At 34.7% G+C, this 14,604-nt stretch overlaps 1 protein-coding gene and 1 long non-coding RNA gene across 18 annotated transcripts in view; one reads left to right on the top strand and one right to left on the bottom strand.

Annotated features, from left to right (window-relative positions):
• The window catches only part of LOC126381459 (uncharacterized), a 197,786-nt gene that overhangs the window by 149,689 nt on the left and 33,493 nt on the right, over positions 1-14,604 (top strand). The gene's annotated exons all lie outside the window — the stretch shown is intronic.
• LOC126381464 (uncharacterized) lies at positions 464-4,329 on the bottom strand. The gene is made up of 3 exons (XR_007568838.1): positions 4,208-4,329; positions 1,303-1,529; positions 464-623 (listed from the first exon to the last, which is right to left on the bottom strand). It is a non-coding gene; the product is annotated as an uncharacterized LOC126381464 (long non-coding RNA).

The raw sequence follows: 14,604 nt of genomic DNA, 5'->3' as shown, positions 1-14,604 counted from the left end.
GGCGTCCATGGTCCAGTGGCTGACTGTTGGGTCAACACATCTGGAGGTCCTAGGTTTTAATCCACAAAAATTACTTTGTGATCCCCAGTTTGGTTAGGAGATGGCTGGCTGATCAACCGATTGCCTGAAGTAAGATAATCTATGCTTCGAATGGCATGTTAAGCTGCTGGTCCCAGTTACTACTTACTGATGTTAGTACATAGTCATTACATAAATCATGTCAGGGAACTTAATATGGTAACATATTAGTAAGTAGGTATAGAATAAACTTGACAAAACATTAAAATATATGGGTTATGTGCCTAACTAGCTTATTTAACTATTTAATGATATGATAATATAAATTATAAATACAAATACAAATACACTTTATTGCACCAAAATAAAAAGAAATAATTACAAAAAGTCTCTTAACTAAGTACATGGCAAATGGCGGCCTTATGGTACATGGCAAAGTGATTCAAGCTCGTAGTTTAACAACATTTATGAACATAAATAGCTACTAACTACATACAATGCAACGGAACGGCACACTTAACACAGCTCTTATGTTCACTAGATATTAATACTTTTGAGGTGAGCTCATCCTGCAAACAATGCATACATGAGCATCCATCAGGAATCTGAAAGCAAATATGAATGTTCTTAAAAGAATAATTGTAGTTTTGATGTCCCTTGTTCATTTTTAACCTGATAAATTACCTATTTTCTCATTGCTGGGGTACATAATTATTCAAAAATGTAATGTAATGATGGAATCATCATATAATATAAAACTAATTGTTTCTTGATATTAGGATCACATTATGTATAGAATAACATTGCTACCTATATTGCTTCTCTTTATTTTGATCAGAATAATAATAGGTGGAAGTTGTATCATCATAATATACCATCATCATTTATACCCAAAAACAAAGATAAAAGATGCATATGTCTATTATCCATGAAGTTAGAAGTTTAAACGAAGAAAAAACTTAACAATGCCATTTACCTATTGTGTTTTTGGGGAACACCGATTGGAAAGTCCCCCATTATGATTGAAACACATAAAACCTTTTAAATACTTCTTACACAATGTAAATTATAATCCTTAATACTTTATTGGGTGAATATCAAAATGTGCCATGTTTGGTGGCAAACTTTCATATTTTGTTTTTCGTGAAAAATTGGGTTCCAAGATGAAAAAGGATCCTCCTCCTCCTTTTGGACCCTTTATCATGTCGGAACCCAATTTATCACGAAAAAATAATATGAAAGTTCGCCACCAAACTTGGCACATTTTGATATTCACCCTATTACCTGTCTCGGAGATATTTTTGTTTTTCTATATAATGTCACTCTTCATTTCTTTCCCTAAGCTTATGGCCTGTGATTTTGTCTTCTTGTATGCCTTCCCAAAGATATTCCACAACTTATACAGACACATTGCTTCCAACTCTCGGACTGGAACATTCATCAGGAGACTTGTTATTGTTGCTTGCATCTCTTAGTATGAGTTACACACAAAGTCGATCAGCATCTAACACCTATAAATAAATCCATACTAATATTATAAATGCGAAAGTAACTCTGTCTGTCTGTCTGTCTGTCTGTCTGTCTGTCTGTCTGTCTGTTACTCTTTCACGCCTAAACGGCTCAACGGATTTTGATGAAATTTGGTATGGTGATAGATGATAACCTAGAAATGGTCATAGGCTATAAATAATCACGCCATCGTTCTTAGGGGGTAGGCAGTTGGCAGATAACTAAATTGATTTAGTGATTTGTAGTCGTTTTTGTTGGGACTTTTGCTCTTTCACGTCTAAACGGCTGAACGGATTTTAATGAAATTTAGTAAGGTAATAGTTGGTTATCTAAAAACGGTTGTACGATCAAATTGATCACGTCATCGTACTTAGGGGGTAGGAAGTAGGCAGAAAACTGAATTGAGTTAGTGATTTTTTTATGGTTTTTGCTGGGAGTTTTGTCTATCATGCCTAAACGGCTCAACGGATTTTGATGAAATTTAGTTAGCTGATAGATAGTAATCTAGAAAAGGATATGGCCTATTAATATTTATGCTATCGTACTTAAGGCGTAGGCAGTAGACAGAAAACTAGGTTAGTGATTTTTAATTGTTTGTTTTAAAAGTTTGCCTCATTCACGCCTTAACGTCTGAACGGAATTTTATAAGACTTGGTTAATTTAAAGATAGGATCTTAGGCACGGACACAGGCTACTTTTTATGGCGGGAAAATACCTCATTCCCGCGGAAATCTAGATTTCGTGATCGTGTCAAGAAGCGCATGACGCCATAGCTACTGGAATGATTTCGATGTTTTTTTTTAAACTGAGTGACCTCAAGTTAGTATTTGATCACTTTTCTAACTTAGAGGGTAGGTAGGCGCCATAATTTAGGGAATTTATGATAAAATTTTGATGCAACTGTCTTTATTAAACAGTTATATCTCATTCCTACAGGAACCTACACATAGCTATAGCTAGCTATCTATTAACATTAAAACTCTTTCTAGAATCACATTACGCCAATTAATTGATCTGATTTGTATAAGTTTTTTTATTCAACTAACTATTACATTACATACAGATAAAATCTAATTACTTACACCACATAATTAATATAGTACTACATGACTAGCTACGCTTTAAACTTGAGGAGGTAATTCGATAGACATTTATACGAACTTTAAGCCCAGTAATCAATCATAGTAATAAGGTAATACTCATTTTAGACAAAGAAACGGATAGGTAATCAGTTCTTCAACGAAATTATAACACCTACACTTAGTTTGTTTACTATTTAACGAGGGAAAATAATCCTTACTAATATTATAAATGCGAAAGTAACTCTGTCTGTCTATCTGTCTGTTACGCTTTCCCGCTAAAACCTCTCAACCGATTTTGATTAAATTTGGCACAGACAATCTTTAGACCCTGAGAAAGAAAATAGGATACCTTTTATTGCGAAAAGAAGGGACGAAGAGATTGAAATAGGGGTTGAAAGTTTGTATGGGATATTTTAATTTTAAAATATAAATCCATGAAACTTTATATTTAAGCACTTGATAAAAAATAATTAAACATTTGTTCTAGCGTTGCTGAAATTTCGACCAGTGAGGGGGTGAAATGAGGGTTGAAAGTTTGTATGGGAGTTCGTCATTTTTGGGGATAAAACCACGAAACTTTATATTTAGGAACTTGATAAGAAATAAAAAAACAATTTGTTAAAGCGTTTTTGAAAATTCGATCTTTGAGGGGATGAAATAGGTGTTGAAATTTTTTATGAGGTTCGTCATTTTTCAAGATAAAAATATTAAATTTTGTGTTTAGGCACTAAATAACAAACAAAAAATCGTTTGTTCAAGCATTTTGAAATTTTTACCAGTATGGGGGTGAAATACGGGTTGAATGTTTGTATGGGTATTCGTCATTTTTGAAGATAAAACCATGAAACTTGGTACGTAGGTCTCTTAGGATGTGCAGAGTTTTTCAACAAACGGATTTTCCGAAATTCGAACGGAACGGAACGGATTCGGAACGGGAACTACGAAGCCAAACTTTTTGTATACAAAATATTAACCACTGAACCTAGGAACATGATATTTAGTAGTTTTGGGTGTATCAAGTTAAAAAAATTTGGCTTTTGTAGATAAAGTTCCTTTTAACGAATACTCTGCATCGCCGCCACTGCCGTCGGTCGTCGTTCGTCGTCGCGCACATTCGCCGAAGTGTGGCGGCAGTCAACGGCGCTGTCTTGTGGTGGGGGAGCGCACGTGGTGTATACGTGGCCTGCTCGCGAGTGTCGAGTCCAAACAATTTCTACATTTTAACAAATAATAACAAAATAGCAAACGTTGTGTACAAAAAAGTTTTAAATTAGGTCATTTTAAAATATTTTTGTACACAACGTGACGCTGACCCCTGTAAGTGTCTTGGACATAAGGGACCGATAAATATTCCTAGGTAATTTCTGCCACTCAATGGAATACATAGGTACTTTATAACGACTGTAAACAGATATTTTTTATTTTTTTTAAATATACCTACTTACTCTCTTTTAATCACATGCTATACCGTTCCTTTTATATAATCCTTAATATTCAAATTAAAAGTACGCAGACGAAGTCGCGGGTACCAGCTAGTAACTTTATAATAACAGTGTCATTCGATTGTATATTACTTACATTGCAATTTATCAACGAACATTATCCACAAACTGTACTGTATCCACTATACGTTGCGTTTGATTACACTACAGTACACAAACTTTTTATCATTTCGGCTTTATCCAAAACACATAATGGTTCTGGAAGTTTTACCAGTTGAATATCCAATTATCCACGCAAAAACGGGGAAGTAGGGCTCGACTCGATGAACTTGTAAGTTACAAATTCTAACAAAGTAAGTAGAAAAAAGTAGCACAGGAAAATAATTATCAATACAATAGAACTTCATCAATTGTTCACCAACGAGACAAAAAAAATATATTTTTTTGTTTTCCCCGAAGGGTAAGGCAAAGGAAACCATGCCCATACAGCCATGTCTTACATATTTTTTTTCTTGATGATTAATGAAATTATAAAAGGTGATGACGATGAATGATGAAACCTAAGCCCCCACCCTCGTAGCAGACTCCTACTCAGGAACCCTAAACGAATTAACTCAAAAGTCCGCAAATCTTTGGAGTTATGAAGCGGCTTGTTGGCACGAAGCGAAAATAGATAGATACACTTTGTTTATTGAATATTCCGATATAATAACACTGTCGCGAATGTTTTCCGACTAACTTAATGCGGTCATTAACCACAAAACACCACTTCGTATTAATTATTTAGATTTAAGATTATTCAATGAAGAAAACAACTGTCCCGTTCCAGCCAAAAAGTCTAAAAAAATAAAATAAAATATATAAACCAAAGATATAAACATAAACTTTTTTTTTAGTTATTTTATCCATGTAACAGGCAAAGGGAACCCATACAGCCAAATGTACTACCTACGTTAAATTCGTTAAAAATAGGTAAACGTATTTTAATTTTCTTAAATCGGAAGGCAATGGTACACAGCCATATAGTTTCTACAGTTGTTATGTCTTATCCACAGGTTACGCAAAGGTATTATTTATGCCATACCAACAGCTTCATCTTCTATTATAATAGCGCGGTCTTACCCGGGGTGAATCTAATTTCCTGGGGCCTTAAACTCAAGTTGCTTTGCGCCATGGATACACAGCGTTATCTATATTTTTTTGGGGAACGTAGCCAAGAATGTCCCTCATTGTGATAAGAATGTTCAATGTTCACTTCATATTAAATATTTAGATTATTCAAAACGCCCGACTGATGAAATGAAGGAACGGCAGCCCCCCAAACCTGCTTATTTGTGGTGGTATTAAGTGGTGACAAAATAAGAAAAAAAAAAAGATTATTCAATGAAGAAAGCAACTTTCCCGCCAAAAACCCACGGAAAATGAATGAAAATATTCAATCATTGTTGCTTATTTAAAAAAGTTAAATGGTACTGATGTGACAAAAAAACAATTAAATTTTATATTGCTTATTTATTAATTCCATCGATATCTATGCGTCCAAGTGACGTAAAAAAGTACCTCAATATTTTTCGATATTGGCTGTTTGAATCTGTTTTGGCAGAATTTCTTTGTTAGTCTCATGGAAAAAAAAAGTAAATTCGTACCAAAACCGTTGGCGCGAAATAGTGACAAGCGTTTTTTCTTTCACTTGTATTTCAAGATTTCCAAAGGTAAGTCGATTTTGTTATTAATAATTATTTTTAACAATTATTTTTATATATGTAGGTATATAATAAGGTAATAATCTTTAATATCGTAAAAAGTAAGCCAAATAATTATAATTGTAAGATATTTAACTTTCTGTACTGATTTTCTCCTTTTCACATAATGAAAGTGAAAACATTAAAAGGTAAGTACCTACCTACTTAAAAGCTATAAGTAATTCTTATTTTATTGTCTATCTATTAGATAAACACGTATAGTACAGAAGTGGTTTGTTTACAGATGAAGCGTTCAAGCGTTGAAATTCCATTGTGCTCTACAATGCTTCGCCGTCGCGTCGACGACGAGCAGCAGGCCCTCTACGAAGGGACTGCTGTTACCTGTATCGGTGCCGGTAAGTACCTACCTATTTAAATTTTAAGGAGCTTAATACCTAATGCACATTTTTTTATGTTACATCCATTTTAAGAAACGATCGATTGATTTTATGATGATTATAATGTCTAAAATAGCCGCTTGATATCAGCCATGGAAAAAACTTTACTTAATAACAGGCATTAGGTACCTATCTACTTAAATCAATTGCATTGCCCCTACTTATGCTGTGTGACTAGAATAGGCGATAGGTAGTTAATTACTATTAATATTTTTTTCAATATTTAATTAAGTAGGTTGGTAGGTTATGATAAATTTAGATGGAGAACATAACACTATAGATAATAATAATAAGATTGAATCCTTTTTGAATTCTAACAATCCGAGTGTAATTCTGGTTTGACAGCAGCCCATGTTGTAGCACAACAGTAACATCACTCATTAGATGACATGTAATAAGTAGGTCTGTAACAAATTATAATACACACATAAGTTAACCTATGACCATAGTATTATTACTTATTCTATGCTATAGTAGTCACTATCTTAATATTCTGTGTGAAAAGTTAAACCTTTCTCTAAAATCGTGAAAAAGCCAACTAAGTATGTCTGTTTTATGCGTAGAAGAAGTAGTGTATTTTATCTAAAATGACAAGTTACTACAGATGGTTAAATACAACTATAAACAATGTTATAATCCATACTAATATTATAAATGCGAAAGTAACTCTGTCTGTCTGTCTGTCTGTCTGTCTGTTACTCTTTCACGCCTAAACGGCTCAACGGATTTTGATGAAATTTGGTATGGTGATAGATGATAACCTAGAAATGGTCATAGGCTATAAATAATCACGCCATCGTTCTTAGGGGGTAGGCAGTTGGCAGATAACTAAATTGATTTAGTGATTTGTAGTCGTTTTTGTTGGGACTTTTGCTCTTTCACGTCTAAACGGCTGAACGGATTTTAATGAAATTTAGTAAGGTAATAGTTGGTTATCTAAAAACGGTTGTACGATCAAATTGATCACGTCATCGTACTTAGGGGGTAGGAAGTAGGCAGAAAACTGAATTGAGTTAGTGATTTTTTTATGGTTTTTGCTGGGAGTTTTGTCTATCATGCCTAAACGGCTCAACGGATTTTGATGAAATTTAGTTAGCTGATAGATAGTAATCTAGAAAAGGATATGGCCTATTAATATTTATGCTATCGTACTTAAGGCGTAGGCAGTAGACAAAAAACTAATTACGTTAGTGATTTTTAATTGTTTGTTTTAAAAGTTTGCCTCATTCACGCCTTAACGTCTGAACGGAATTTTATAAGACTTGGTTAATTTAAAGATAGGATCTTAGGCACGGACACAGGCTACTTTTTATGGCGGGAAAGTACCTCATTCCCGCGGAAATCTAGATTTCGTGATCGTGTCAAGAAGCGCATGACGCCATAGCTACTGGAATGATTTCGATGTTTTTTTTTTAAACTGAGTGACTTCAAGTTAGTATTTGATCACTTTTCTAACTTAGAGGGTAGGTAGGCGCCATAATTTAGGGAATTTATGATAAAACTAGCTTTTGCCCGCGACTTCGTCCGCGTGGCGTGTTATATAAGAGAGAGATCTTTGTGTGTGTGGGAGTGCATATCAAATTTCAAGCATCTAACTTATGCAGTTTAGATTTTTTCATACAATTTTTTTCCCAATAACTCCCATTTTTCAAAATACAGCCAAAAATAAACTTTATATTTACTAAGGTATGCATGCATGCTAGATTGAATCAATTGATTGAATTGATTTTTTTTAATTGATTGTTCATTGAGTTTTAATTTTAATACACACTTCCTCTCTTCCCTTCAACGTTGCTGTGCCCTACAGGGTCCATGTTTTAGTTCCTATGCCTATGTAACACCCCATTGTACTACATGGAATGCAATAAATAATTTAATTGAATTGAATTGAAAACATCTATCTTACGCGGTTTCGATTTTTTCATACAAATGTTTTTTTCCCGCTAACTCCCGTTTCCGTGGGAATTTTGCAATATCCTGTTGCAACTAAGGTTTAAGTTAACTAAGGTACCTGCATGCCAAATTTCAAGCGTCTAACTTAAGCGGTTTAGATTTTTCATACAAAAGGATTTTCCCGCTAATTTCCGTTCCCGTGGGAATTCCGGGAATTCCTTTCTTAGTGCACCTCTACGGTACCTACGCTATGTCCCTTCCAAATTTCAAATGCCTACATTTAGCCGTTCAGGCTATGCGTTGATATGTCAGTCACTGAGTCAGTCAGTTTCTCCTTTTATTTAGATTTGATTTTTTCATACAAATGTTTTTTCCCGCTAACTACCGTTCCCGTGGGAATTTTGTAATATTCTGTTGCAACTAAGCTTTAAGTTTACTAAAGTACCTGCATGCCAAATTTCAAACGTCTAACTTGAGTGGTTTAGATTTTTCATAAAAAAGGATTTTCCCGCTAATTCCCGTTCCCGTGGGAATTTCGGGAATTCATTTCTTAGTACACCTCTACGGTGTCTAAGGTACCTGCGTGCCAAATTTTAAACATCTTACTTGAATGGTTTAGATTTTTCATACAAAAGGATTTTCCCGTTAATTCCCGTTCCCGTGGGAATTTCGGGAATTCCTTTCTTAGTGCACCTCCACGGTACCTAAGGTACCTGCATGACAAATTTCAAACGTCTAACTTGAATGGTTTAGTTTTTCATACAAAAGGATTTTCCCGCTAATTCCCGTTCTCGTGAGAATTTCGGGAATTCCTTTCTTAGTGCACCTCCACGGTACCTAAGGTATCTGCATGCTAAATTTCAAATGTCTAACTTGAGTGGTTTAGATTTTTCATACAAAAGGTATTTCCCGCTAATTCCCGTTCCCGTGAGAATTTTGGGAATTCCTTTCTTAGTGCACCTCTACGGTACCTATGGTACCTGCATGCCAAATTTCAAACGTCTAACTTGAGTGGTTTAGATTTTTCATACAAAAGGATTTTCCCGCTAATTCCCGTTCCCGTGGGAATTTCGGGAATTCCTTTCTTAGTACACCTCTACGGTATCTAAGGTACCTGCATGACAAATTTCAAACATCTAACTTGAATGGTTTAGATTTTTCATACAAAAATATTTTTCCGCTAATTCCCGTTCCCGTGGGAATTTCGGGAATTCCTTTCTTAGTGCACCTCTACGTTATCTAAGGTACCTGCATGCCAAATTTCAAAAGTCTAACTTGAGTGGTTTAGATTTTTCATACAAAAGGATTTTCCCGCTAATTCCCGTTCCCGTGGGAATTTCGGGAATTCCTTTCTTAGTGCACCTCTACGTTATCTAAGGTACCTGCATGCCAAATTTCAAAAGTCTAACTTGAGTGGTTTAGGTTTTTCATACAAAAGGATTTCCCTTCACTACTCTGCTCCTATTGATTGTAGCGTGATGAAAAGTATACTATGACCTGTCCAGGAGTGTGAAGAATAATTGTACCAAGTTTCATTAAAATCCGTCCAGTAGTTTTTGTTTCTATAAGGAACATACAGACAGACAGACAGACAGACAAAAATTTTACTGATTGCATTTTTGGCATCAGTATCGATCACTTATCACCCCCTGATAGTTATTTTGAAAAAATATTTAATGTACAGAATTGACCTCTCTACAGATTTATTATAAGTATAGATTTTGATGCAACTGTCTTTATTAAACAGTTATATCTCATTCCTACAGGAACCTACACATAGCTATAGCTAGCTATCTATTAACATTAAAACTCTTTCTAGAATCACATTACGCCAATTAATTGATCTGATTTGTATAAGTTTTTTTATTCAACTGACTGTTACATTACATACAGATAAAATCTAATTACTTACACCACATAATTAATATAGTACTACATGACTAGCTACGCTTTAAACTTGAGGAGGTAATTCGATAGACATTTATACGAACTTTAAGCCCAGTAATCAATCATAGTAATAAGGTAATACTCATTTTAGACAAAGAAACGGATAGGTAATCAGTTCGTCAACGAAATTATAACACCTACACTTAGTTTGTTTACTATTTAACGAGGGAAAATAATCCTTACTAATATTATAAATGCGAAAGTAACTCTGTCCTGTCTGTCTGTTTCGCTTTCCCGCTTAAACCTCTCAACCGATTTTGATTAAATTTAGCACAGACAATCTTTAGACCCTGAGAAAGAAAATAGGATACCTTTTATTGCGAAAAGAAGGGACGAAGAGATTGAAATAGGGGTTGAAAGTTTGTATGGGATATTTTAATCTATACTTATAATAAATCTGTAGAGAGGTCAATTCTGTACATTAAATATTTTTTCAAAATAACTATCAGGGGGTGATAAGTGGTCGATACTGATGCCAAAAATGCAATCAGTAAAAATTTTGTCTGTCTGTCTGTCTGTCTGTCTGTCTGTCTGTCTGTATGTTCCTTATAGAAACAAAACCTACTGGACGGATTTTAATGAAACTTGGTACAATTATTCTTCACACTCCTGGACAGGTTATAGTTTACTTTTCATCACGCTACAATCAATAGGAGCAGAGTAGTGAAGGGAAATTCTTTTGTATGAAAAATCTAAACCACTCAAGTTAGACGTTTGAAATTTGGCATGCAGGTACCTTAGATACCGTAGAGGTATACTAAGAAAGGAATTCCCGAAAATCTTACGGGAACGGGAATTAGCGGGAAAATCCTTTTGTATGAAAAATCTAAACCACTCAAGTTAGACGTTTGAAATTTGGCATGCAGGTACCTTAGATACCGTAGAGGTGTACTAAGAAAGGAATTCCCGAAATTCCCACGGGAACGTGAATTAGCGGGAAAATCCTTTTGTATGAAAAATCTAAACCACTCAAGTTAGACAATTGAAATTTGGCATGCAGGTACCTTAGATACCGTAGAGGTGTACTAAGAAAGGAATTCCCGAAATTCGCACGGGAACGGGAATTAGCGGGAAAATCCTTTTGTATGAAAAATCTAAACCACTCAAGTTAGACGTTTGAAATTTGGCATGCAGATACCTTGAGTACCGTAGAGGTGCACTAAGAAAGGAATTCCCGAAATTCCCACGAGAACGGGAATTAGCGGGAAAATCCTTTTGTATGAAAAATCTAAACCACTCAAGTTAGACCTTTGAAATTTGTCATGCAGGTACCTTAGGTACCGTGGAGGTGCACTAAGAAAGGAATTCCCGAAATTCCCACGGGAACGCGAATTAACGGGAAAATCCTTTTGTATGAAAAATCTAAACCACTCAAGTTAGACGTTTGAAATTTGGCATGCAGGTACTTTAGTAAACTTAAAGCTTAGTTGCAACAGGATATTACAAAATTCCCACGGGAACGGTAGTTAGCGGGAAAATCCTTTTGTATGAAAAATCTAAACCACTCAAGTTAGACAATTGAAATTTGGCATGCAAGTACCTTAAGTACCGTAGAGGTGCACTAAGAAAGGAATTCCCAAAATTCTCACGGGAACGGGAATTAGCGGGAAAATCCTTTTGTATGAAAAATCTAAACCACTCAAGTTAGACGTTTGAAATTTGGCATGCAGATACCTTAAGTACCGTAGTGGTGCACTAAGAAAGGAATTCCCGAAATTCCCACGAGAACGGGAATTAGCGGGAAAATCCTTTTGTATGAAAAATCTAAACCACTCAAGTTAGACGTTTGAAATTTGGCATGCAGGTACTGTAGTAAACTTAAAGCTTAGTTGCAACTGGATATTACAAAATTCCCACGGGAACGGTAGTTAGCGGGAAAAAACATTTGTATGAAAAAATCAAATCTAAATAAAAGGAGAAACTGACTGACTCAGTGACTGACATATATCAACGCATAGCCTGAACGGCTAAACGTAGGCATTTGAAATTTGGAAGGGACATAGCTTAGGTACCGTAGAGGTGCACTAAGAAAGGAATTCCCAAAATTCTCACGGGAACGGGAATTAGCGGGAAAATCCTTTTGTATGAAAAATCTAAACCACTCAAGTTAGACCTTTGAAATTTGTCATGCAGGTACCTTAGGTACCGTGGAGGTGCACTAAGAAAGGAATTCACAAATTCCCACGGGAACGCGAATTAACGGGAAAATCCTTTTGTATGAAAAATCTAAACCACTCAAGTTAGACGTTTGAAATTTGGCATGCAGGTACTTTAGTAAACTTAAAGCTTAGTTGCAACAGGATATTACAAAATTCCCACGGGAACGGTAGTTAGCGGGAAAAAACATTTGTATGAAAAAATCAAATCTAAATAAAAAAGAGAAACTGACTGACTCAGTGACTGACATATATCAACGCATAGCCTGAACGGCTAAACGTAGGCATTTGAAATTTGGAAGGGACATAGCTTAGGTACCGTAGAGGTGCACTAAGAAAGGAATTCCCGGAATTCCCACGGCAACGGAAATTAGCGGGAAAATCTTTTTGTATGAAAAATCTAAACCGCTTAAGTTAGACGCTTGAAATTTGGCGTGCAGGTACCTTAGTTAACTTAAAGCTTAGTTGCAACAGGATATTGCAAAATTCCCACGGAAACGGGAGTTAGTGGGAAAAAAACATTTGTATGAAAAAATTGAAACCGCGTAAGATAGATATTTTCAATTCAATTAAATTATTTATTGCATTCCATGTAGTACAATAGGGTGTTACATAGGCATAGGAACTAAAACATGGACCCTATAGGGCACAGCAACGTTGAAGGGAAGAGAGGAAGTGTGTATTAAAATTAAAACTCAATGAACAATCAATTAAAAAAAAAACAATTCAATCAATTGATTCAATCTAGCACGCATGCATACCTTAGTAAATATAAAGTTTATTTTTGGCTGTATTTTGAAAAATGGGAGTTATTGGGAAAAAAAAATGTACTTATGAAAAAATCTAAACTGCATAAGTATGCACTCCCACACACACAAAGATCTCTCTCTTATATAACACGCCACGCGGACGAAGTCGCGGGCAAAAGCTAGTAATATTATAAGATATTTTAACTATTATAAAGTTATCTACTTAATTATATAACACAGCTATTTATAATTACAAAATTATATCAAACAAGTAAGTAAGTAAGTATATAGAGATAGAGATATTTATATATGAAGCTTTGAAGTATTTAGTTTATCTGAAAAATAAAAAGTTTGAATGCTATAATAACATTTGTCTACAAGAAACTTTTTTAAATTACTGTCAAAGAGTGTATGTAGGTTTGTCTATATTTTGAATATGGTTAGGGTTATGGTTATATATATCTTGATGACCATGTGGTGGAGACTGAAGGAAACTAATCTAATTCCACTTTTAACAGACTTCAAAAAAAAAGGTTATCAATTTGACCCATATATTGTAATGTGTGCCAAATTTCATATACATATATGCATGTATGTTTGTCCATGCATTTTTTAGCAACTACAAATCATATTGCAATAATGCTTGTTTATGGGATTAAGTATCGTCCAACATAGGAAAGAATGCAAGTCTCATCAAAATTGGTTTAGAAATTTCCAACTTTTGGTTGAAATACAGTTAAAAACTAGGAATCTTGTGTTTCGACTATACTAATTGAGGCTTCGAGCTTAAGTAACTATGATTATTAATGGTTTGAGCGTAAATTAAAGAAATTTGGATAACGGTCAAGGGTGTGTCGGGCACCATATACATTAAACAAATTAGAAGACATGTTATAGGTATTCCAGTGTTTTGTTAACGAAGGTACCTGGTTAGTGGCGTATTAATATTATTAGTCACACTGAGTTTAAATAAAAAGTAATTTCAAAATTTTGATTCTAATTATTCAACTAAATATTATTTCTTACTTGTATTTGTCAGATTTTGAAATCGGTTTAATTTTTTAAATTACTTTTTGTGATAGTTGACAAAGATACATACTTCACCTGTATTAGTTTGAAATAATCTCACACTATGATGCAACAAGATCAAGATTGTGGTATTACGTTTTACTGTTATTTTATATTAAATCTTCGAAATATTCCGTCAATAGAGTGCTGCATTGCATACCTACATAATATCTCGCCTATTTCTCATTGGGGTAGGCAGAGAACAGATTATGAGAAAGAATATGAATGAAATTGGAATTCAATATTTGTGTTGTGTTAAAATTGTCAAAAGGTTACTAATGAGAACGTTGAGGAGTATGAGTGGAATGACTTATAATGATAAAATAGTGTGATAAGGGACCGTTGTAAAAGAAGATGTAGTGGCGAGAATTGACAAAATAATTAATGCCTAGATAGTTTGGACATGGACAAGATTTATTATGCGGGTATAATTGGTAGAATCGGAAGAGGAAGGCCTAGGTAGTACATACCTCGATTAATTCCAGGATATTTAAAGAAAAGCCACGGTCAAGAGTACTGGGACTCAGTGAGCGTACATAAAGACTTTGATAAGAGTGGTCGAAGCGAAAGTGATGTGTCAGGATAGTAGTAAGTGGAATC

This window comes from Pectinophora gossypiella, unplaced genomic scaffold (assembly GCF_024362695.1).
Source record: "Pectinophora gossypiella unplaced genomic scaffold, ilPecGoss1.1 Pgos_55, whole genome shotgun sequence".
Lineage (NCBI taxonomy): Eukaryota > Metazoa > Arthropoda > Insecta > Lepidoptera > Gelechiidae > Pectinophora > Pectinophora gossypiella.
Note: the sequence above shows the minus strand (reverse complement) of the source record. Positions and strands in the feature narration are given on the sequence as shown.